This window comes from Rhipicephalus sanguineus, chromosome 3 (assembly GCF_013339695.2).
Source record: "Rhipicephalus sanguineus isolate Rsan-2018 chromosome 3, BIME_Rsan_1.4, whole genome shotgun sequence".
Classification (NCBI taxonomy): Eukaryota; Metazoa; Arthropoda; class Arachnida; order Ixodida; family Ixodidae; genus Rhipicephalus; species Rhipicephalus sanguineus.
In genome coordinates this window covers 13,561,331-13,583,745 of record NC_051178.1, presented here as the reverse complement: position 1 = coordinate 13,583,745, position 22,415 = coordinate 13,561,331, and the positions used below count along the sequence as shown (strand labels likewise).

Genomic DNA, 22,415 nt, shown 5'->3' with positions numbered 1-22,415 from the left:
ACACACACCAACTTTCAAACAGCTCCAAAAATGGACAACTATGTCCATCTAGTGGAAAACAAATCAAGCCAACGTCTTCTTTCTAGACGAGGCGTTGATCAAGAAAACAGCAAACATTAGATAATGTGTTGCCATCTGTGAGGCATTGTGGGAAATGTGTCTCGACTCTAGCACAGGGAAGTGCTTTAGATCGAAAACCTGTACTACTACTATTGGCCGCGAGATCGAGCGGAGTCGCCGCCTGGCGGCTACTGGCTGAAGAGCGCCTAGTGTGGATTGCTCCCTGCGTCGTCTGCTAACCACGTCGTGTCTGCATGTGCGCGTACGTCCTGCACGTTCTCACAGGGTGGTTTATTCTGTTATGTTAGCGCGAGTTTAACTGCTCGTACGTATACCTAACATGGTGTACAGAAGCAAATCGGCTTGCTCGGCTGCATGCGCATTGTAATTAGATCAGTGAGTGCGACTTTCGAGAGGGCTGTGTATTGGTGTCGTACCCTTCGTTCGCCAGAATGATTTCAGTGTTGGTGCCGCTTTCTGGTTCAAGCACATCCTAAAGTGCGCTTGGCATAGCCCCAAACATGAGGAGCATTCAATAGTGTGTGAAGGCACCGTTTTAGCGACTCGTTGGTAAACAAAAACGAGGCTCAAGGCCATGCACTTTCGCGTTGTTGTTAAGTGTATAACTGCGGGACTGTAGTTCATCGGTTATGCGATGAGCTTTAGTTTTGCTTAAGATATCCTTTTAATGTAGTGGTCCCGCTACAGCTAAATATTTCTATCAAGTGAAGTCGGAGACTTCGGTACTCAAACTATCCCTAAAAAAAAGAAAAGAAAGACAGACAATGGAATGACACGGCAGTGATAAAACGGAGTTGCCGCGCGGAATTTGAACTTGGAGTGAAATTTATGCAGAACCACCCGTATGCTTAGATTTTGGTACGCTTTGAAGAACCCAGATGTTCAAAATTATACCCGACCGACGACGTGCCTTACATTTCTGTCGTATGATTTCACGATAAACCTCATCCTTTTTTTTTACATTATCTTCAGCGTTTGTGTGGAGTTGTTCGAAATTGATGGAAGACAGCGGACATTATTAGTTTGAAAAAAAAAAAGAAAAGACATTTATTCCCATAAAATTACCGGACGTTTGTTGCATCACTGTCGTGCACTAAGCAATCGATCAAAGCTCTGTGCTAAACTCTTAACTTTTTATTCTGATACTGGAGCAAGAACAAGTGCGTACGCGTTGAACGTCTCCGTGGCACTAAAGCGCTGTCAATCACGTAGCTTTCCTGACTAAACTTATCAACTTTCCTACATTTCATGAAGAACATAACAATTTAAAAAATGCGTATGCGTATTCGCACGAACAGTGCTATTGAACTCATTGCAGATGAATATAGGCTGGTATACAAATGAACTAGAGGTAAACACTTAAGTAGTTCAGTCCTGCTACAGCACTGCGTAGTGCAGAGAACACAAGCTAAACACGTACAGAGAAAACAACCAAAAACGTCATATAGTGTGTAAGCACACTGTCATCCAGGGGAGCATCCCTTTCATCGGCAGATTGCGCTCCTCTTACTAGTAATAGTAACGTTGGATGATCTTTGTGCATATGAAGAGCGTATACATTACCAGTAAGCTGCAATCAACGCATTTTATTCGCCGACAATCAGCTCAAACAGGTCAAAACGTAGCACTGCTGTGTGCATTGGTATACGTGCCGCCCAAGGCCTCTCCGCACTAACGCGGCGACGGTGCTGCCACTTATAGGTCGATCTCGCGGCCAATAGATACATAGCGCGCGCGCGCGTGTGTGTCTGTGTGCGTGTGTGTGTAACAACACACATTAATAAGTATGCACTTAGTGGTTGAAGTGCGCACTAAGGGCCGAATTTTGCTATCACGTTCAACTCTTAAAGGCGAAGCTTAAGGGTCCCCCAATTTTTTCAAATGTTGAACTCGGCTTTCCGCGGGACCTTGCTGTCCGAATGCCAACGTAAAATCTGCTAATGATAGCATAGATGTGTCGTCTGAGTGTTCGATTCGACAAAACCAAATTTTGGCGGTTTCACCAAACTGTACATGCTGAGCATGTGTTAGAGTTGAAGAAACGTCGGCATTGAGGGGTGGTCATTTTGTCCCCCGACTTGACGTATAATACCGAAAAATTTATTCAACACGTCTTGATTGAATTTTGCTGTGCGTACGTAGGAATACCCGCACTGATTCAGCAGGTACCGCGTCAGTTGAATCGCAGAAAGAAGATCCGCTCGAAGACCCTCCGCTATTGACTCCGTCAAAAAGCAGCCCGCACTTTGGCCGATCCGACCTCTGAGTCCCAAGAATTAAGCCAATGCAGCGCTCATGCCAAAATTCGCAGGTCCTTTGACCCGAGTCTGACGCCTTCAGTGGAGTGGCGGCGGTTCAGTGCATCGAACACATCATTCACGCGCAATGTAGATTTAATTGTGCCTTTGACATTCTCGAAGCCTGACACTCCCCTTTTTAAATAAAATGCCAGGCCGCTAGCAACGCTTCTGCTGAGAAGTTGCGTCTTCACACGCTTTTTTTCCGTATTCGAAGGGTTAATGTGCGAAAACGTCAACTTCGGGCAAACTCTCAAGTTACCCGAGTGCTTTGTATCAGCAACATACCATCTGCCATAGTGCGACCACTCAACGCGTTGCCCATTGATTTTATATAAATTTCGCGTATGCAAGCGATTTCTAATACACTTAATCAAGTGCGGGGCATCTGACAATGCATAAACACTATGCCTTTCGCCTTATGGGTGTACAAATGAGTTGTTTGTGTTCTCCAGGCGTCTACTTACGTCAACCTCTTCCCACATGGCCCTGCTCGTTGTGGCTCCGTCGCAGACGATCGCATCCACAGACACCTGCTTCTTCTAGCAGCATTAAGGATAAGCTGTGCTAGCACTTTACACTTCCTAGGTCCCTTGCTTGCAAACACAGCGATAGGTTCAGCGTGCTGGTTACCGAAAGAACGAAAGGTGAACACTAGACCATGGTCTGGGAGTTCATCGGCAGCTGATGCATCGTCACCAAAGTCCAGCGTATGTCATCGTCTTCGAGTTCACCTTGAGTTCTTTGCGTACATCAGTATGCATCAGATCAGTATGCCGTGACGCTGAAAGCTGTCCAGGTGTGCTACCTTCTTCTTTAAGGCAGCAAATAAACGCTTGTCGAAAGCGCACTCTACTCACACCAACCTGAGATACTTTCTAGTGGTACTAATGGCTGGTAGCGGTTTCGGTGTGCTGGTTTCGCAGAAAAGCGTAGCCACTGGGACTGCGTATGTGCAGGAGAAGACAAGTGAGGAGCCAGCCTTCGGTGTAGCGCCTGTTCTTCTTATTGTTCAATTTGGCAGCCGACAGGCATTCTTTGATTGCTGCCATTTGATGTGCAGAGAGATCCAACTTGCTCAATTTCTCTTCAAGCGACTCAGTGCTTATGCTTTCCATTTGATTTTGCGCTTGTCTAAGCTCTTCCTTCACCGCTTTGAAACTCGTTGAAATGCGTTTTTTTTACCTTTTTAGAGCGGCGTTCGCTCTTCTTAAAGACAGCAAATGCTGAGCAGTTGGAACTGATGAAAATCGAAGTCTGTGAGTTCCAGCTGCAGATTTCCTGGCTAATCGACTATGGCGAAATCTCAGTGTTTCGAATAACGCAAGGCACCTCGTGCATGTGCCAGAATCGGGAGGGGTAACTACACTCTTAGCAAACGACCGCTTAAAACAACGCATATAAGGCGGAAAGTAGGTCAAATTTTCGACGTTTATAAATGGCTCTCTAAGCGGCCTACTTAACGGCTCTTTTACGCGGCCCTTCTTTATGTGGCCTCTGGCTAAGCGGCTCTTTCTTGTGCGGCCTAAATTTATGCGGCTCTTCCATATGCGGGGCCATCTCGTTGCGAGAAGGCCGTTTAAAAGTGACCGCTTAAAGTAACGCATACCGTCGATTTGGTTAAGCGGTATTTCAGGTCAAATCTGTCCGGCTTATATATGGCTCAATATGCGGTCGAAATATATGTGGTACTTTGCGCAGATTTTTAGAAAAAAAAGAGTCTTCTACATTTTATTTGATCGTGCCGTGTTCCTCTTTTCTTACTTTTGTTCTTTTCAGCCTTCCAACTCATGAATATGCATTTACACATCACAAGAACACTGCGCAGAGTCATAAACCATGTATCAGCACACACACTGCACCACGGGGATTTGAACCCAGGCCAACCGCGTGACAAGCAGACACTGTAACCACTACGCCACCGCACCACACGATCTGGGTGGACTTACGCGGCTTTATATATGCACTTCACGTTATCTTGGACGATTTTATGATCAGTTACAACGCTATAATTGTGCATATGTGAGATGCATCGTTCGCGTATATATGCGCGTGTATACGTGTACACGACCTTAAGCGAACCCTCGCGGGCAGTCATAGTCAGTTTGTGTGTGGAATTATGTTTCTCGTCCGACAGCTTGCGCATCCCGCACGGAGACAGAGGTGAACAATGAACGATGCGTTTCCGAGTTCATTTCCATTTGCCCGCATCACACAGCAGCCAAACGTGCCCTGACGTGCAACCAGCCGCCAAAGAAAAGTTTTATGCGATGTTTAACGCACTACAGGCGGTGGAATTCAGCTGATCTCATCTCCACTCGGCGAAGTACAGTCTCCCACGTCCTTCGCGAGCATCGCGTTGATGTCGGTGCGTTTATACGGACATATATTGTGTAGAGGTTCATCTCGGGGAATCGGATTAAAACACATTATCGCTTATTCGAGCAAAAGATGGGTTTGGTGTAGTGCAGCGCGTACGGGGCGCGGACCAGCTTTCAGAACGGGCGCGCTCATTTCTCTCCGAGTATGTATAGACGATAAAGAAACGTTGTTGTTGAGTCGAAAGAACAACGAGCCTTTGCAGAAAAAGAACGCAGTCTCCCGAGCTCGAGGCTGACGGCGCCGACGAGCGATGCCGTGGAGTTGTCATGCTGGGGAGGACGGCGGGTCTGAGGTTGGTCGCTCTCGTGGTTCGTTCGTTGTTGACAGTTGGAAGTGATGCTCCCCTTGGCTTCCACAAGCGATGAAACGTAGTGCATGACTGGCGCGGAAAGAGCACGCATGAAATCGCTTGCATCACCCGTTAGAACATATGTTTCCTGGCAAGCGTCGCATCAGAAGGACCTAGCAATGCTAGAAATCGAATGAAGCCACAATATGATGCAGCTTTTAAGGATAAAACCATGCTATTTCTTCAAAAGTCAGAAGTGGCCTGAAGGATTCAGAAGGATCATGTCAACAATTGTACTGAATAATGCAAAGATTAACTTGAAACATTCTAATATGTAATGGGCGCTGCTAAATCTAAATATCAACCCCAAATTAAATATGAACTTGTTTTGCACCTTGAAGGTTCATGAACGTTAAGCTCTACAACATATCTCAGTTGACCGCATATCATCGCCGAAGAGCGATCTGGTGGAGGCCCTGTGGTGGGGAACATGGCAGGTTGAAGGTTGTTTTCGTATTCCACCCGTTGTCGACGAGTGAAAGTGATTCTTTCCTTGGCTACGAGATGTGATCGGAGCGACAAGGGCCAGTATTACTTCACTCCACGTCATCCAGTCGAGTATGCTTTGAGCTTAACGACGCTTTAATGTATAAACTAGCAAAATGCTAAAAGTGGCTGAACTCGGGCACTAATCTTGACTTCTAGGAATAAATATTCCCCTGTCTTAAAAATCTGCAGTCAGTAGCATCCTGCTTGATTCGGATCATGGGACACGACATGTAAACGTATAATGCTAAATAGCAGATATAGAGCAACAATTCTTATACTTACTAGGTGTCATAATTGCAAATACCATTTGCAAATAAAAAGCACGCTTTCACACTAATAGCACACCCATAAATGTTGAGCTTTACGTGTCCCAGTCAACCTCCCTCATGTTCAATACCAGGGGCGTAGCCAGCAATTTTTTTCGGTGTGTGGGGGGGGGAGTCAACCATGCTTTATGTATGTTTGTGCATGTGTTTGCATGTCTTAGTGTATATATACACAAGCAAAATTGAAAATTTTCGGGGGGGGGGGAGGTTGAACCCCCCAACCCCCCTTGGCTACGCCCCTGTTCCATACCATGTAGCTTTGCGTGCACCTTTATTTAAATATCAGCTGTCATGCAACATCCTTAGCTTTCGCTAGTACAGCAGCTAATACAAACTGTGCTTGAGAATTCAAGATTTATTGCCGGTACCAACACTAGCTATACACAAAAACATTCTGTAGTAGTTCAAGCGCAAGTGTTGCAGCTTTTTTTCAGAATTAGCAGCTCATATAGCGCTCACATAAGCATGCAGACGTACACGTCTAAATGTGCAGCTATTATTCTTTTTTACGAAGAACTCCGCGAAATGAACTGGCACAAGGAGACGCACGGACAAGCGTCTTCCTTGTGCCAGTTTATTTCGCGCAGTTCTTTGTAGTCATGAATTACCAACTTGCCAAGCGATCAATTCTTCGATATTATCCTTAACATGCAGCCCACTTCCATGGCAGTTACCACGGCACACCATCTGACAAACGTCGTGCCACATGAAGGGTACTGGCATTCAGTACTAGATTTGTCCTTCACTAAACGTTGAGACCTGAAATATGTTTGTTCTTTTTCTGGCATCATTTCAAAGCATGACCTTTCCCTTGCAGTGTTGAGAAATATCTTTGCAGTAAGTTGGGCATTGTGTCCAAATCCATCACTGTGCCAGCCTGGCACTTAATTATGTATGCATGGGTCCCTTATCTCCATTCTGTGCTCCAAGCCTTTCCATTCACGCATTACTGTAGAACTGTGGCATTTAGGTGTCTCATCTGGCAACGCTAATTGTTGTTACATTTTGCGCCATTTCTTCGAGTACCCATGCCAGTATTTAATGCATTAAGTGAATGAAGAAACATGTTATGCTGCTGCGCAGCTGCACACTGAGCAGAACAATGAGATGCAGAGCCATGAGAGAAAATATAGAGAACATTGTCACGGTACAATGCAAACACAAGACAGTGAGAAGTTCTTCAAGAGTAGGACAGCTTGTTGACACAAAAAATGGCAGGCACAAACATTTCTAACAAGACTGAAACTTGGACTAGTTGGTTGTCCTTCATGATGAACCAGCAGCACAACCACACACGGACAGAGGAAAGGTACACGAAACACAGCTGTTGTGTACCTTCTGTTGTGTGCCTTCTTTCCTATGTCCGTGTGTGGTTGCACTGCCGGTTCATCATGAAGGACAAACATGATGTCTTCGGCGAAATCCCAAAGACCCACTAGACATTGATGTTCATTGATGTCCCCATTGTCTTTCTCACATGCAGAGCACACGCGTCAATACATATACAATAGGATGCATCGTAAGGGTTTTTCACCTATATGCTCTGTTGTTGGAGTAATAGGGCATTGTGTGGCCAAATAGTGAATGTAAAAATAAAATCACCTTAATATATATGCCACATTCCTTATTGCTCAATTCTCAACCTCCACGTGTTCCACTTCAGAACCTGTGCACATAATGGCCCCCTAAAGGATCTCGGCAGTAGTTTCTCTGAAATGGTTTTGAAAGCTGCTATTGGATCAGATTAAGCTAACTGAATCTCACGAACGTATCCTTTCAAAACAAATAAGGGGGCTGTCCACTTGTTATTTTCTAGCAAACTACCTCAGCAATTTGGCCTTGAACGTGTGCACTTTCCTCGCAGTTGTGTCCCAAACAGCAGTCAGTGGCCTATCGGTTATCTGTAAAAATTTTCTTTATGAACAGCCTTACAAGTTCAGTAATGCAGCATTGTAATGGATGTATCATTCTGACATACAGTTTATGCATTCAAAACTGTTCAGCTGAAATTCCTAACCAGTTTCTCTATCAGTAATGACCACAATTGCTATGCAACTCTCGGTACCATCATCTGCATGCATGGATTGACGCATTCTGCAATGCTTTAATCATGCATCTTATCACTGGCCCTTATGACCTGTGTCCTTCTCTAGACAGTAACAGCTATAAATATTTTGCATAACTTAACTAGTTTTTTTTCAAACAGCATGACTTACCTCTATTTGCACAGTCAGTAAGCCTGAACGCACAGTGCACACTTTTGTAGTTTGACATATTTTATTTTCAATTACAAACAAAACTGTGCAACAATGTATGCACCAATACAGCGTTTGTAAACTAATAAGTGAATCTTATACTTTTACAGAAACAAGGTAAAAAAAAAACAACTGCGAAAGATTTGATCAAATAATTGAACAGAACAATTGTTTTTCTACGCTTTAGGGGTTTCAGGCTTTCTCATCTGACTAGAATTAATTGATAATGACTTAGCTTGAGTTTCAGCACGCCTATACGTAGAAAAAACTCTGCTTTCTTGCAGAGTGCAGGTCAATACATACATGGAAAATTGCACCCCATAAATGCAGCTACCTAAATGCCTTCAATTATAATAACTTTACTTAAACACAATAAGATAACACAAAACTGACTAGAGTAACAAAGAAGTATTGCAAGTAAGTGGGCCTTAATCGACGTCATATATGTAACCTTGGAAACAGACGAATGGCTTGAGGTGTGCTTCCTGCCTGTTTCTGGCACTTAATTTACAATATATGAGTAGAATACACAGTGAAAGAAAATCTGTTCTCTATCATGAGCTGTGTAGTGCACGTAGGTACTATGATTTATCATAAATGTATGACTAAACTAGATACCCTCTATATTAGTAGGCCTGAAGTTTGAGGACGCAGCTTTTCTGTAGTTAGTGGCTAATAAAATTTCAAAACATGGGTATCAGCTGTGCATGAACGACAAGTGATATGCTAATATAATGCCCTAATAAATAGGACTTTTCATAGTACATGCATCAGAAATATTACGATGACTGTGTATGTTATACTCCGAGGAAAACTACAAAATGAACAATGAATATGTACATATGAACACACACACACACAAACACACACATACAGTTATTATTGCACATGATGTCTGCCACAGATTCCAATGCTAGTGTACCTGCTACTCAGGTATCCTCAAAAGAAAGAGCACTGAAAAGTGCATGAACATAAAACAAACTTAAATGTCTCTAAAGTTCGTGAAAATTCAGCTAGCCAGCAGCCTTATCTACCCAGCCTAACAATGTAACAAAAAACACACAAACGAAATAAAACTCCACAAAAAAGAACATGTTAGGCGTTGTCCTAGAGCTTGTCCAGAATCTTCAGCAGTTTACTGCTTGCCCAGCAACGTGGAAAACTCTCTTCCTTGTGCAGCATCTGTGAATTAGTCCCAATGTTTGGGCGAAAGCAGACGGGTAGGTAGCATCCTTTATGTAATGTACGGTCAAACACAAGAAAAGTGCCTCACCCAGTCGTGCATAGTTCACGGGGCAGTGCCCGCAGTAGGAGCACCAGGCAACTTGATGTGGCACGCCTGGTTCCTATGGCTGGCGGCTGTACGCGAGCAATCTCATGCACTCACACTCACATCGCACTGACACACTTTGCACTCACACGTGCCATCATAACTGCACGCGCCTCTCTTAATGCATTTGACGTCGGTCGAGGTGTACATCCCACGCAGCAGGGCTTGATCGGCACTTCCGAAACGTTGAAGCACGCCAAGACGATCGCGGGACCGAATTCTCAACGAAAACAGAGAGACCACGCAAGGAGCGGGCGCACAAGAGACAGACACCGCTCGACGCGCATGGGAGAGAGAACTGTAAGGGGAATAAGTCAGCAGCGTGAGCAGGGAGAGAACGCGATCAAAGGTGAAAACTTCTTTCGCACGTTGAGTTTGTAGACGTCGCGGGCGTTGTTTGCGTGGTAATTTTGCGTATTCACGAGTAAACAGAAACAAAGGCACGTCTACAATTCGCAATGCCCACGAACTATAGGTGGCGCGCCGCGCTTTTCAAGATGGCGCCAGGAGGAGGGTCATCCCGTTTGTTAGCATAGGAACAGATAGGACGTGCGGACGTACGGCCCGTGCCACTTTCACCGGATGAAGTCATGAGCTGTGCTGAAATGGATATGAGACTAAAATACTTTCCCAAACCATGGAAAGTGCTAAGTACTCGCCACCTAATTATTTGCTGTGGTGCGAAAGGTTATATTTCACCTTTGTTACCGTGCACAACGATGCTTTGCGAAATCCTGTGCGTGCTACATAAAACTGCATGAACTAGAATTGATGTATGAGCTGAACGGCACTCCGAGGTAGTATACGTACCGAGTCTGCCTGACGGATTTGCCGCAGTAGTAGGCCGCCAGCGAGTAGCGCCATCGCTGCTGCACAGGACCGCACGTTTAACGTGGTGATGGTTTGCAAACAATACGCCGTCGCCATTACTTGCGCAGTAGGGAACGCGGAGTTACGTCTTCAACGGTCAACGGAACACAAGCATTTAACATCCCATTCAGTAGCGCTTGTGTCACAGCCATGCTGAGACTCTAGCCGTGTGCAATTCACTTCACTCGCATGTTGCAGGTTCGATCAGCACGATCAAAACATGAATATCGAAAAGAATGCGCACGTATGCTTTTCGCAACGTCGAAGAAGTTAGCCGAGAGGCGTGGATTGTGGCCGTGACTGCAGGTTGTTTGCTTGCTTGCTTGAACCTGGCTCTTACCCACAAAGGGGGATTGGCCATGAAACCGGCGGTAAACGTTACATGGAAATTTAGAATTTAGACAAAAGTAAATGAATTAATCGGACTACAAGCGAGTATTGAAAATAAAATAAGAATCTTTGGGGTATGTGCCAATAGAATGAGAAAAGAACCTTAATATCGAAAATAATCAATTAGAGAAAAGAATTATATCGCTCTAACGATTTCGCTTCGCTGGTCGAGCTCGAGCGTGTTGGCTGCATGCGGCGCTCCATAATATCCACAATAATTGTGATACATGCAGTGCACAAGAGGAACTATGCCTTTATTTTGATCTCGCTTAAGGATATGATACATTAAATACAATCAAAGTGACTTACGAGCGTGAAAGAACATTAACGCACGAGGGGACATGAAGTGCAACTCGCTCCTCGTGAGTTAGTAGCTGATCGTTCATCGTCGCTGTCACTCTCGGTGCTTTCACAGTCTTCTACGTCAAGTGAAAAATGCTCGTCGTCAAGATGGTTTCTTTCAACATCACTGCTGAAAGCAATCTGAAGAATTTCCTCCGCCGAACGACTTCGACCACTCCGCGTCACCACGTTTACAATTAAAGAGACGTCTGGGCGGTCTGGGTGCTGAGAACATCTTGCCAATCTTGCTCTCAGACCGGTCAACAAGCAAATCGCTTGCAGTGTGCTGCCACCTTTCAACAAACGTACAAAAACAAGCGGCGCAGCGCTGGCTGTCTGAAACCAACGCACTGGCGAAGGACGGCGGGGAAAGCGTTCGCTCCACGAAAGGCGTCGAGCAGATGCGTACTCGAATGATTGAAACGTCGCTCGCACGATTCGTAACAGCGCTTTGCTGACAAAGGACAGAGGCCCTATTTTAATGTATCGCCAGCTTGAGATCGCTCAGTCATGCAAGAGCACATAGCGAGCCCGAGCGACCTCCCGCGTACAGTGTTATGAGATTCATGCACTACAAGAAACATTGACCAATGCTATATGCATGTAAAACAGGGTGAGCTTCAACTGAATGTGTCAGACGATAACATTTAACTAACCTACGTGGCTACAGAAAGCCTCGGGAAGCTGATAGCACTGATAGTATGTGTACGCTGTGTGCTAGCATTGAAAGCGCGAGTTGCCAGTATTTTCACGAAAACTTCGGGTCTCGCAAGAACGAATCAGATTTCTCGTGCCACGGAGGGCCCGGTTTGTTCACTGATGCAGGGTACATGCAAAGTCGTAGTGTTCCTTTCTTGCCAACGCGTTAACACTGAGGCTAGCACAGCCGAACAAAGGAGCGAGTGCGTAGTGCTGCCATTTTGTCGTCTACTAACCCTCCTCGAGAGAACGCTCCTGAATTCCGCTTGGCGGTTCGACAGTCTATGGGCATTGCGAATACGAACTTGTATACTTTAAACAAAAACGTTACGAGGCGAACGAGGCAGCAGAGGCGCCTGACGTAACTCGGCACGGCCGCTGTGTTTCCGACGCACGTGCTTCTCACGTAATCAGATGCCATCGCTCAAGATCAGGGAGGCGCTGGCTGTATCTCGGGTTCACCGGCCGCATTCAGCGCCAACGCAGGAAACACTATGCGACGTCAACGTGGACTTTGAGACGCTCGCTCGCTTTGAGAGCACGCTCGCTCGGCGCTTTTGCTATAAGTTTCCCTCTCGCTTCTCGCCGCGGCGCCGATCTCAATTTCCCGCATAAAACAACGGGCCCTGTATAAGCGTTGCGTCCGCTCGAGACATTTTCGCGTCAATAAACACCGGGCTCCATATAAGCGTTGCGTCCGCTCGCGGCCGCATATAGTGGGCCCAGCCCGTCACCGCAGAATTTGTCAGGCTTAATGGCGAATGAAGGGCCGCTTATATGGAGTACCTTGTGGTGCAATAAAAATGGTCCGTTTATGTGCCGGACTATACGTGACTTGAATAAGAGTGTAGCGCGCACTGCTGGTGACGCCATCTACCCCTCATGTCTAAAAAGCCGCTTGCGGGCCCACATCCCTGAAAAGCAGTAGCGTGCGGTCCTCCGTTGCACAAAACTAGCTCGTCGACTCGTTTCAGCAAGGTGGTGACGTCTTCTACGCTAGCGGTGCCACAAGTTACTTGTAATTCAGGCACTGAAATTGCTTTCCCGAGTACGACCGTCTTTACCGCCATGTCATACAGCACATCTACAACTTTGATGGCAGCTATCGTAGGCGACCATGGCTACCTTGAATGATGCACACCTTCTGTTCGTTCGACTTGTGAGAAAACTATGCTTCTTACCCCGTCAGCTTCAAGTCGGTGACAGCCCCAGGACTGCGAAGGTAAAATATTTGGTGCTGCTTCGAACAAAGAATCGAATTCGCTTGATAAACCTGAACCTGGCGGTGAGTCTAACGAAGGAGTATCTTAACGATGATTCCCATTCCATGGCACTTTCACAAGTATCTGAATGTGGCTGGTCACAGCAACGGTCAGCCGCCTTTCGGGAGGCGCGCACACCTCATATCTCGCTTCTTCCGAGGGCCCAGCAGGCCTCTCCCTCTGCTTGGTCGGCTTCGATAAATGCGGTGGACAGTCTGGAATTATCGTAGGCACTACGTCTTTGGCAAGGCATGCTCGACGAGAGGCGCGTGCGATCCCGTGACCCGTGTACTTGGCTTCCCGTTTCTTCGATACCAAATGAGGCTCGAAATGTTTCTCGCATAAGCAGTCGGAGGACTGTCTTTCCGTGGAATTGCATTTCTCCACAGCTGCAGTCGCTTTTCGTCTTTCGGCGCGGAGAAAAGACACAGCTTTTCTTTGCACGTTTTGTAGCCAGATTTGCAATTTGGAGCGAAACATTTTCGTCCCATGGTGGCCGCCGCGTCAGCGGCACAGTTTGAGCCCCTGTGGTTTCAGCCGTGGTTCCAGCTTACAAAGTGAGCGGAAACACCGATGCGGTCACGCGCGTTGGTTTGACAGAGCGCAAGAAACGCGACGCATCAGAGCGGATCTCAAACCGTGGGATCACCTAATCACGACCACCGTGGTCTGGCCGTGATCATGACTCGAAGGCTGATTGCGACTTTGCGTTATGGGACGTCATGAGCACGTCACAATTTTTGATGACTTGTGGTCTAATGATGACGTCACATCGTGACGTGTTCGCGTGATAATAATATAATAATTGTTGGTGTTACACATTCGAAAGCCACGCTTTAATTATGAGAGACGCCGTAGTGGAAGCTTCCGGAAATTTTGACCATGTGGTGTTCTTTAACATGCACCTAAATCTGAGTACACGGGCCTCAAGCATTTTCGCCTCCATCGAAAATGCGGCCGCGAGTGATCCCGTGATAATGACTTTTTTAAGTGCGAATGCACTTTATAAGCGACCCTGAATCCGCCGTCCCATAGCAACGGCGCGAGGAAAGGAGAGGAGCGTCTGTAGCAACGGCGCAGCGACGTCACACCCCACGTGACTGCGCGCGCTCCGCCTCCTCACCGCGGTTTGCGCGGGCGCGCGCCGGCTCCGCACCGCTCTTCTAGGTGGCATTGGGTGCAGTGCTTCGCCGCTCCTTCTCTCGCCGTTCGCTCTCTCTCCTCCCTGCGCCCCACTCTCCCGTCCGCTGGCTGGGCGCCTCTCGAAATGTGTGCTCGAGACGCCGCTGTGAAACGCCAACGGCGACCACAAGGCTGAGATTATGGCCGTCAGGTACAATGACAACACAAACAGGTGCTGATGAATGTGTAAATAAATGGTTACGGTACAAATCCTCGTCTCGTCATTAATTTACGCCATTAAAATTACTGCGCCGTGTACTCTGGGCGCAAGAAATGCATTCGCATTTCCTCACAATTCCCTTCGGGGAGGTGGGGGCATTTTTTTTGCATCACTCGTGTTGACGCCGTCTACGGTCACTTCTCATGTTTGATAAAGCACCTAATGCTTTCGCCTTACATTTTTCGTGGCTGCTAAACGGTACTCACATTATTTCCTCGCCTATTGCGATTAACTACGCTGTGTTCGTGTAAAGGGGCCCTGCAACACTTTTTGAGCAGGATCAAAAAGCGAAGCCAATCGGTAGTAGAGGGTCCCGAGAACACGCGAGCCAAATATTATATCGAAGCGAGCAGCCTGGAATTTACAATAAATTCTCAAAGTCAGCTGAAAATCGCTCCCTCTTCTCTCGACAAATGATGTATTAGTCCGCAGTATGACGCGATTGTCGGCAGTTCCACCATGGGCTGATGTTATAATCACGATAACACCCTCATTATTACCTTCGTTGTTAATTTTGAGTTCAATAAGTAGATAATATGTATGTTTATATTGTGTTATACCGTTAAAACACCGAACAAACATTAATATTAGCACTTCCAGTCTCACCGACAGCTCGTCTGCTCGTAGTTGCGTGGTTGCGTTTTCTTCACCATGTGCAGTGCCGAAATCGTGAATATTTCTGTGCTTTTGACCATCGCCGGTTGCCGTTGAGAGTGGCAGCCGTTGGAGTGTTGCCTCGTCAGCTGGAAACTGCATCGTCGGTACGTTCTCACGACCGACTGAGGCAGCGGTGCAGCATTTCTCCGATAACAATGCTGGCGCCGGCTAGCTTAGGATACCTGTGTTCGCTGTATGGCGAGAGTCCCGTTCGCTGTCTGTTCAGTATGTCATCGAGCCGTACCTCGGCGTCTCAGGTTCTCTAGTCTCAGGTTCCCGAGAAACCGCGACACAGCAACCAAGAAGACTCGCATTTTCACGGTAGCTGCAGACAGCCGGGGGATGGGTCCGCGCCGGCCCGATGCCCCACGATCCTTTCTTCTAGTCTTTAGTTCTTTGTTGTGAGCCCGTACTCGCTGTGCGCCCGCATTCGAAGAGCAAACAGCATCGAAGTACCGCCACTGGGAGAAGGGTGCACGCAGCTTTGCCGTGTTGAATACGATTCAAGCGTGAGCAGTCCGACGAGGCGGTGTATCGGAGTGTGGGTCGAAACCCATCTCAGCTGTCATTCGGTCCAAACGCGCGCGCAAGTTTGCGTCCATGGTTGGCAGAGCGATCAAAACACTACGGCAGTTCGAGGTGCACACCCAACATTACCAAACCGACTCGCAGTTTTCAAGCACGCGCGATACACGGTGCGATGGGCTCCGCTCGACGACGACCGCGCAAGCCGACCGGAAGTGGCGCCACAGACCACGTGGTTGCACCGAGACGCCAGAGAGAAAAAAATGAAGAAAAAAATCACAGTATATTCACGGAGTGAATGATGATGAGTGGGCGAAGCTGCGGAGGTTCACCGGTAAACCGTGAATCTTCCGTGAATTCTGCCCAGTACATCATCACCGACGTGAGATCGGGCGCGTTTATATTAAAGGTTCGATAAGAGTTATGACGACTTGCAGCTCACTTTAATTTTACATGTACGCTGTAAATTTTCATTGTTTAATCACGCACAGGAGAAATCGCACACACGCACTACCTTGGAGGTCAAAATCCAGTGCCTATATATACGGGGGTGGTCAGTGAACGGTTGTGCAGCGCGAGCGGTCGGTTTTTTCAAACAGACGCTGCCGCGACGCTGCCTGCGTCGGCGCCGCTGCGCCGACGCAGGCAGCGTCGCGGGAGAGGAGAACCGCAGGAGAGGAGAGGACCGCAGGAGAGGAGAAACATCTGGCGTCTTTCGTTAAGCAGCTGGCGTCTTTTCGTTTTGCTTTAGAAACATCTGGCGTCTTTTCGTTTTGCTTTTATAAAACATCTGGCGTCTTTGGTTGGTTTATTTCATCAATCAACGGCGTTTTGAACAAAATTTTTATTGTTTAATCACGCACAGGAGAAATCTCACCAGGCACTACCTTGGAGGTGAACAATGGCTGCTAATGGGAATGAGAGACAGAAGAAGTCGGCTTTTAGCTAACACTTACACTTCTACTTCTACTAACGTTTCCTACTGGAACATGCCAATGGCTGCTAATGGGGAATGAGAGACAGAAGAATTCGGCTTTTAGTTAACGCGCACGCTGCGAATTTTTTATTGTTCAACAACGCACAGGAGAAATCTCCCACCGGCACCACCTTGGAGGTCAAGATCTGGTACTAGCGTTAAGACTGGTTACGCACTACGACGGGGACGAAGGGGTGCCGCTTTAAGGAGCTGCGCCCCTAAAAAATGCCGCCGGCGCTGACGTAACCCTTCGGCGCCTCCTCGCACGTCCGCCCTCCCTCCTTTCACGCCCCACGCAGCTTTCCGCGCGCTCGCGGCGTTGATTGGAGGGAGAAAGCTGCGGAACGTGATCTCTATAATTTGGTAACACCACTTAGACTTGACGGATTCGAAAAATTTTTGCGGCATATGACTCGTGAAGAGTGATACGTCAATAATGAGACTATTCTAATATAACTAAGAAAAGTGTTGCAGGGCCCCTTAAGCTACAGACGCGCGACTGGTCTCAACAATTTTTCTTTTCGTGAGGTACCCCATACGGATACCATATGTTCATACAGAACCGCGGAATGAAATCATAATTCACAATCGGCGTCCAGATTTAGGCCACCCTGGAGATCAGTATCGATGTTTCTGGAATTCCCGCGTCCGATTCCCTTCAGAAATGATCCATATGTGAAGTGTGGGAAATGCTCTCTTTCAAATGACAGTGTTAGGGGACATTTTGTTCAATCCCCCACCCCCTCGACCCGCCTTCCTCCGTTTCAGCTTTGTTCATTGTACCGGCCCCTGTGGGAATAAATTACGTGACTGCGGCCCGCTAGCTCAGGTGAGCTTGAGACCCCTGGCTTAGACATCGAAATATTGCGCCCGCTCGGCGTGTTTCAGTGTTAAAGCACTGCACGGGCTCGGGCCTACCCGAAAACCGTACAGTAGTTTTGACGGCGGCTCGGGCCTGGAGCTCCGAGCTTAGGGCCGGGCCCGGGTTTGAGGTGGCGGGCTCGGGTCGGGCCGGGCTTGGGCTTTGCTCCGTTCTTAAAAGGACACTAAAGTGAAACACTGAATCGGTTTAAGCTGATAAAGTGTACTCTGAGAACTCGAATGTCATTAATTTCATCATCATAAGTTTATTTATAGCAGAAAAAATCTATGTCAAAGTTCCATTTTTAAATTTCGCTCCGAAATCTCTGCGCGGCCCGTCATGGATTTCAAAGTGTAGTAGTCGTATTTTGACGACATTCGCTCAACAAAAGTTTCTGAAATTTAGTATGTTGATGTATGTATGACCCCCTCTGAGGTCAATGTACTTCATTTTTACCGATTAGGAACTACATGGCCCCAGTAGACGGCGTCGGAATCTATGACGTCACGGCGCTTGCTGCGCGAATTTCAAGTTGCCGTCACTACTCGCATTTTCTTTTTGCTCGTTTTCTCGCTTACCAAGTCTCGTCGCGGCGAGCGTGATTTTGGAATTTTAAAAGGGTAATTTTCTGATAATGCACAATTTTCTCTTTAGTGTTCCTCTAAGTTTATTACACATGCGCTGTGCATACAGGTATGTTCCACATTTTATCTCGAAAAACAGGAAACGTCTTTTTTTTTTTTATCTGGGGCAGGATATTTGAAGAAGTTTTTTGAGGCTCAAGTAACGAACTACTCTTGCTTCTTGGATATGGGGCTACCTGATTTATCTGAAACGGCCGAGCTAAAAGTAAATAGATGAGACGCTTATGTAGTTAACATCTCTCTATTCCGTGCTTTATTAGCTGCATTCGCTATTATTTTATATCTCAAATGTTATTTTGTAATCACAGTAATAAATGTAACATAATAAATCTACACCTCTAACTTTTCATCGCAAGAACGGTCACAGAGCTCCAAAGCCGAGAAACGTCCTCGAAAGTCCCAGCCCTTCACTAAAACGCAAGGACTGCGCGCGGTATCGTTACACAGAAGAAAGACCCATTCTTTTGTCCTTCACGGCTCCCAGTGGTCATTTGACGCGAGATAGATATGCACAGCCTGCTGTGTGTGCCCACATTGTTAACGTCTGAGCTTTCGTCTTGTTACGCTAGATCAGGGTTCTCGAATTCACCTCAGCTAACGGGCCGCATTCACGAAAATTAACTCCCACCAGGGCCAGGACAGTGGCGAAGGTAGGGGATCGGGGGGACAAAATCTCTGCTCACGTTGCCATTTGAAAGAAGACCTTTCCCATACCTCATATATGGGTCATATCTGAAGGGGATTTGGCGGCAGGATTCCAACAAAATATAGATACCTATCTCCAAATGGACTAAATCTGGCCGCCGATTCTGAAATATAGTGTTTCCCGGTTATGTATCAACACATTGTGATAGCAGGGGGTGCCTCACGAAAAAAAATGCTTTAGACCTGTCATGCCTTTGTAGCTCCGGAACGTACATATAAAGAAAATTAAAAAAATTGGACGAAGACAGTAGCGAGAGATCCGCGGGCCGCACGCAGCCCGAGAGAGCTACATGATACTGCCGCAACAGAGTTGGAATGTGCAGGATTAGCATAGGTCCACCGTACCGGGTGATGTCCACCTTACGTCGAACCACATTCATCCAATGAGTAAGCGTCGAGAAGCTTATTCGCGCCTTTATTACCAAACTGGAACGAACCCCGAAAATAGACCCAAATCGCTTTGTCCATCTCTAGCCAGTCATACACGTGTAGCCCAATGGCCACCTTCTACCGGCACGACATCGTTAGGAAGGCATACACCATTAGAACATGAAAAAAAACAGCAGATTGCAAACCATGCATAACATACACTGCTGAAAACTGGAAGAAGCCATGAAGGAGGAGTTTTAAAGATAATATTGAAGAGTGGCACGTTGTTCGGGAACGAGAGAAATTAAGGGATGAGGTGGACAGCTACTATATTCATTCCGCAGAGGTCCACACATATATCCTAAATTTGTCCAGTGGTGGAAGATAAGAACAACGACTGCTGACGCCTTTACGATCCGCAAGGCACATGTGCGCCCCTGCGGCTAGCGCAAGAAACTTTAGCGCGGCTGGATATGTGATGCAACAGCGCATGGCGTGCTTCAAGCCGGAATCTCTTGATAATTTAATTTTTGGGAGAATAACCATGTGAAAAAATAAACTATAAACTATGCCACACACACCAAAAAAAACTGTACTAGCAGTGGTGTTTTATATGAAAAGTATGTTCTGACAAATAGTTTTTTTTCTCCCTTTGGGCTGCTTATATACGTATTATTAAAAGTACGCGTGGTGCACGCGGTTCGTTTTAATTTTTATCTAGGATAGTGTATTTACAACGAAGGTAATAAATATGGCTTTCTTCGTGTATTTCTCTTGCTGTGGCATGGCGCTACTATTCTGAAGACAGGTGCTACTTCTCCAGAAGAGTGCACGATTCATTTTTCGTTAGAGCATGCTTTAAATATCAATAGAGCGTGCAATAAAAACAAATACAATGAAACCTCGGTGATACGAATCTCACGGGACCGCCAAACATATTCGTATAATCCGAAATTCGTATCACCAGAAAGCGTGGAAAATTAGCATGTGACAAAAGAAAGCTCGCGCACATTTTCATTTATTGTTTTTCAGGGCCGCAGCAACGTCACCAAGAACCCTGAATAATTGTCAGTTAAGTTTTTGGACGTCGGCAATTATACCAGCACTCGTAAATATACGGCCCGTACGCTCGTATTCAATTAATGAACCAGGCGCGTTTTGACCCGCTACAGCAGTAGCCCTTTCCAAATTTTAGTAAGCTTTTTTGCAAGGCACCTTAATACTGCAGCAAAAGTAACAAAAGAAGCGCTTTGACGCGATGGATCAAGGCCAGAAAATTACTAAACCATGCTCCTGTGTTATGATTTTGTTATTGCGGAAGCGTTGGGGATGCTTTTTGGGAGATTTACTGCAGCGCCCGCACAAGTGCAACCTCAACGGTGGCAGGCCTTATTCCTTCGCCAAGACCGTCCTCGCCTAGTTTCGGTCCTCGTCCATCTGTCATAGGATGTCTGATGCTCGATGCAGGCACGTGTAAACACAGTACAACGACAGCAGCCCGCGTCGACATGTTAAAAAAAAAAAAGACCGGCGCCAATGTCCTCTGTAATCTAAACGCGATGGCACACGGGGGCACATAAGAGCCTCAACGATTCGCGCACACAATCTCGGAGCCCGTGACGCGTTTCTGAAGGTTTATTCTGACCATAAGAAATACGTTTTACAGCGAAAGCTGTTATGAGATCATTTCAACAGCCGTTTTTGGCGCCGTAGTTGTCCGCCGCCGCCGCCGCCGGTGTCCGTAACCACTATCGCACGAAATACGAAAAAAAAGGAAATAAGAAAAAAATTCTTGGATGGAACGAGGTTCGAACCTGGGCCCGCTGCGTGGGAGCCCAGTGTTCTACCTCGGGGCCATGCCGGTGCTTGGAACTGCGTTGCAAAAAGGCCCTATACAGGCTTCATGTCGGGAAGGAACCGCATTATCATATGTAATGTAGTGTGGTAGAAGAGTAAAATAACTACCAGGCGTCACACAAACGCGAATTCTGTAACCGGGCGTCACACAATGCAAATTGCGCAACGAGTGGGTTGTTGAGTGCTTCCAACCCATTACAAAGGCCTCTACAATAATTCTTCATCGTCATCAGCCACAGCATGAACAAAATGCACATAACGTCTTACTGGTGTTTAGCGAGTACCACGGTTCTCCGCAGAATGACGAAAAATTGCGTAGTGGCTGCTTCCTTACTTCACAAAAATTATGATTTATAGCGTAGTGGGTTCTTCGCAAGTGCACGTCTATTGGTTGCCAAGGAAGCCCATAAGGCTCCCATGGTCCATTTCCTCAGGGTCTCAATAAATTTAATTCCCATCTCTCTATCTCTTTCTCACGTTAGCGTATGTTATAAAGCGTGGTGGGACAGTTAAATAACGACCGAGCGTCACACAATATGATTTATGTAACTAGTGCATCGTTTAAAGCTTCCAACCCATTACAAAGGGCTCAGCCATAATTCTTCAACGTCATCAACCACCGCAATAACAAAGTGCACATAATGCCTCACAGATGGTACCTCGCTTCTCCGCAGAATAACGAATAATGTCGTGGTGGGTGCTTCCCAACTTCCCAAAAATTATGATTTGTGGCGTATTGGGTATGTTTCCAGTGTACTTGTATTAGTAGCCACAAGAGAGTTTCTAACGGGCTCTAGAAATGCCGCTCTTCCAGCTTTCGCTGTGACTGTGCTGAGCTTTCCGCGCAGGCCTGGCCTTTTTTCTTACACCGTGATTCTGACGATTTCGCGGTGCGGCGCGCATGCCCACGCTTGCGTTCCCGCACTCGCACGCGCTTGGCGCGTCTTCCGCGACAGCGCGGACAGCACCTATAAGTACCTGGGCGGTAGCGTACGTTCGTATCAAACGTCGCTGGGTGAAAATCGGTTCGCAACAACCGTAATACATTACACTGCAGGCCAATGGGCCTTGGCCGGGACCAATGAAAAATTATTCGTATCACCCCGAAATTCGTATGAGCTGTGATCGTATCACCGAGGTTTCAGTGTATTGGGCTTCCTATTAAAACTGAGCTCATTCTGTGAATCCCTTCCTGTGCTACAATATCTGCTACAAAACGCTCTTGGTGATCCCAGTTGTATTTGCACAACAAACGTTCATCGTACCCCCGCTCGGCTACATGTTTCCACCGTGAGCCGCTTTTTACAAGAAATTACCGGAGGTTAAAGTGTAATTGTTAGCGAAAC

At 46.7% G+C, this 22,415-nt stretch overlaps 1 protein-coding gene across 2 annotated transcripts in view; it reads left to right on the top strand.

Annotated features, from left to right (window-relative positions):
* The window catches only part of LOC119386457 (uncharacterized), a 300,186-nt gene that overhangs the window by 230,745 nt on the left and 47,026 nt on the right, over positions 1-22,415 (top strand). The window lies entirely within an intron of this gene.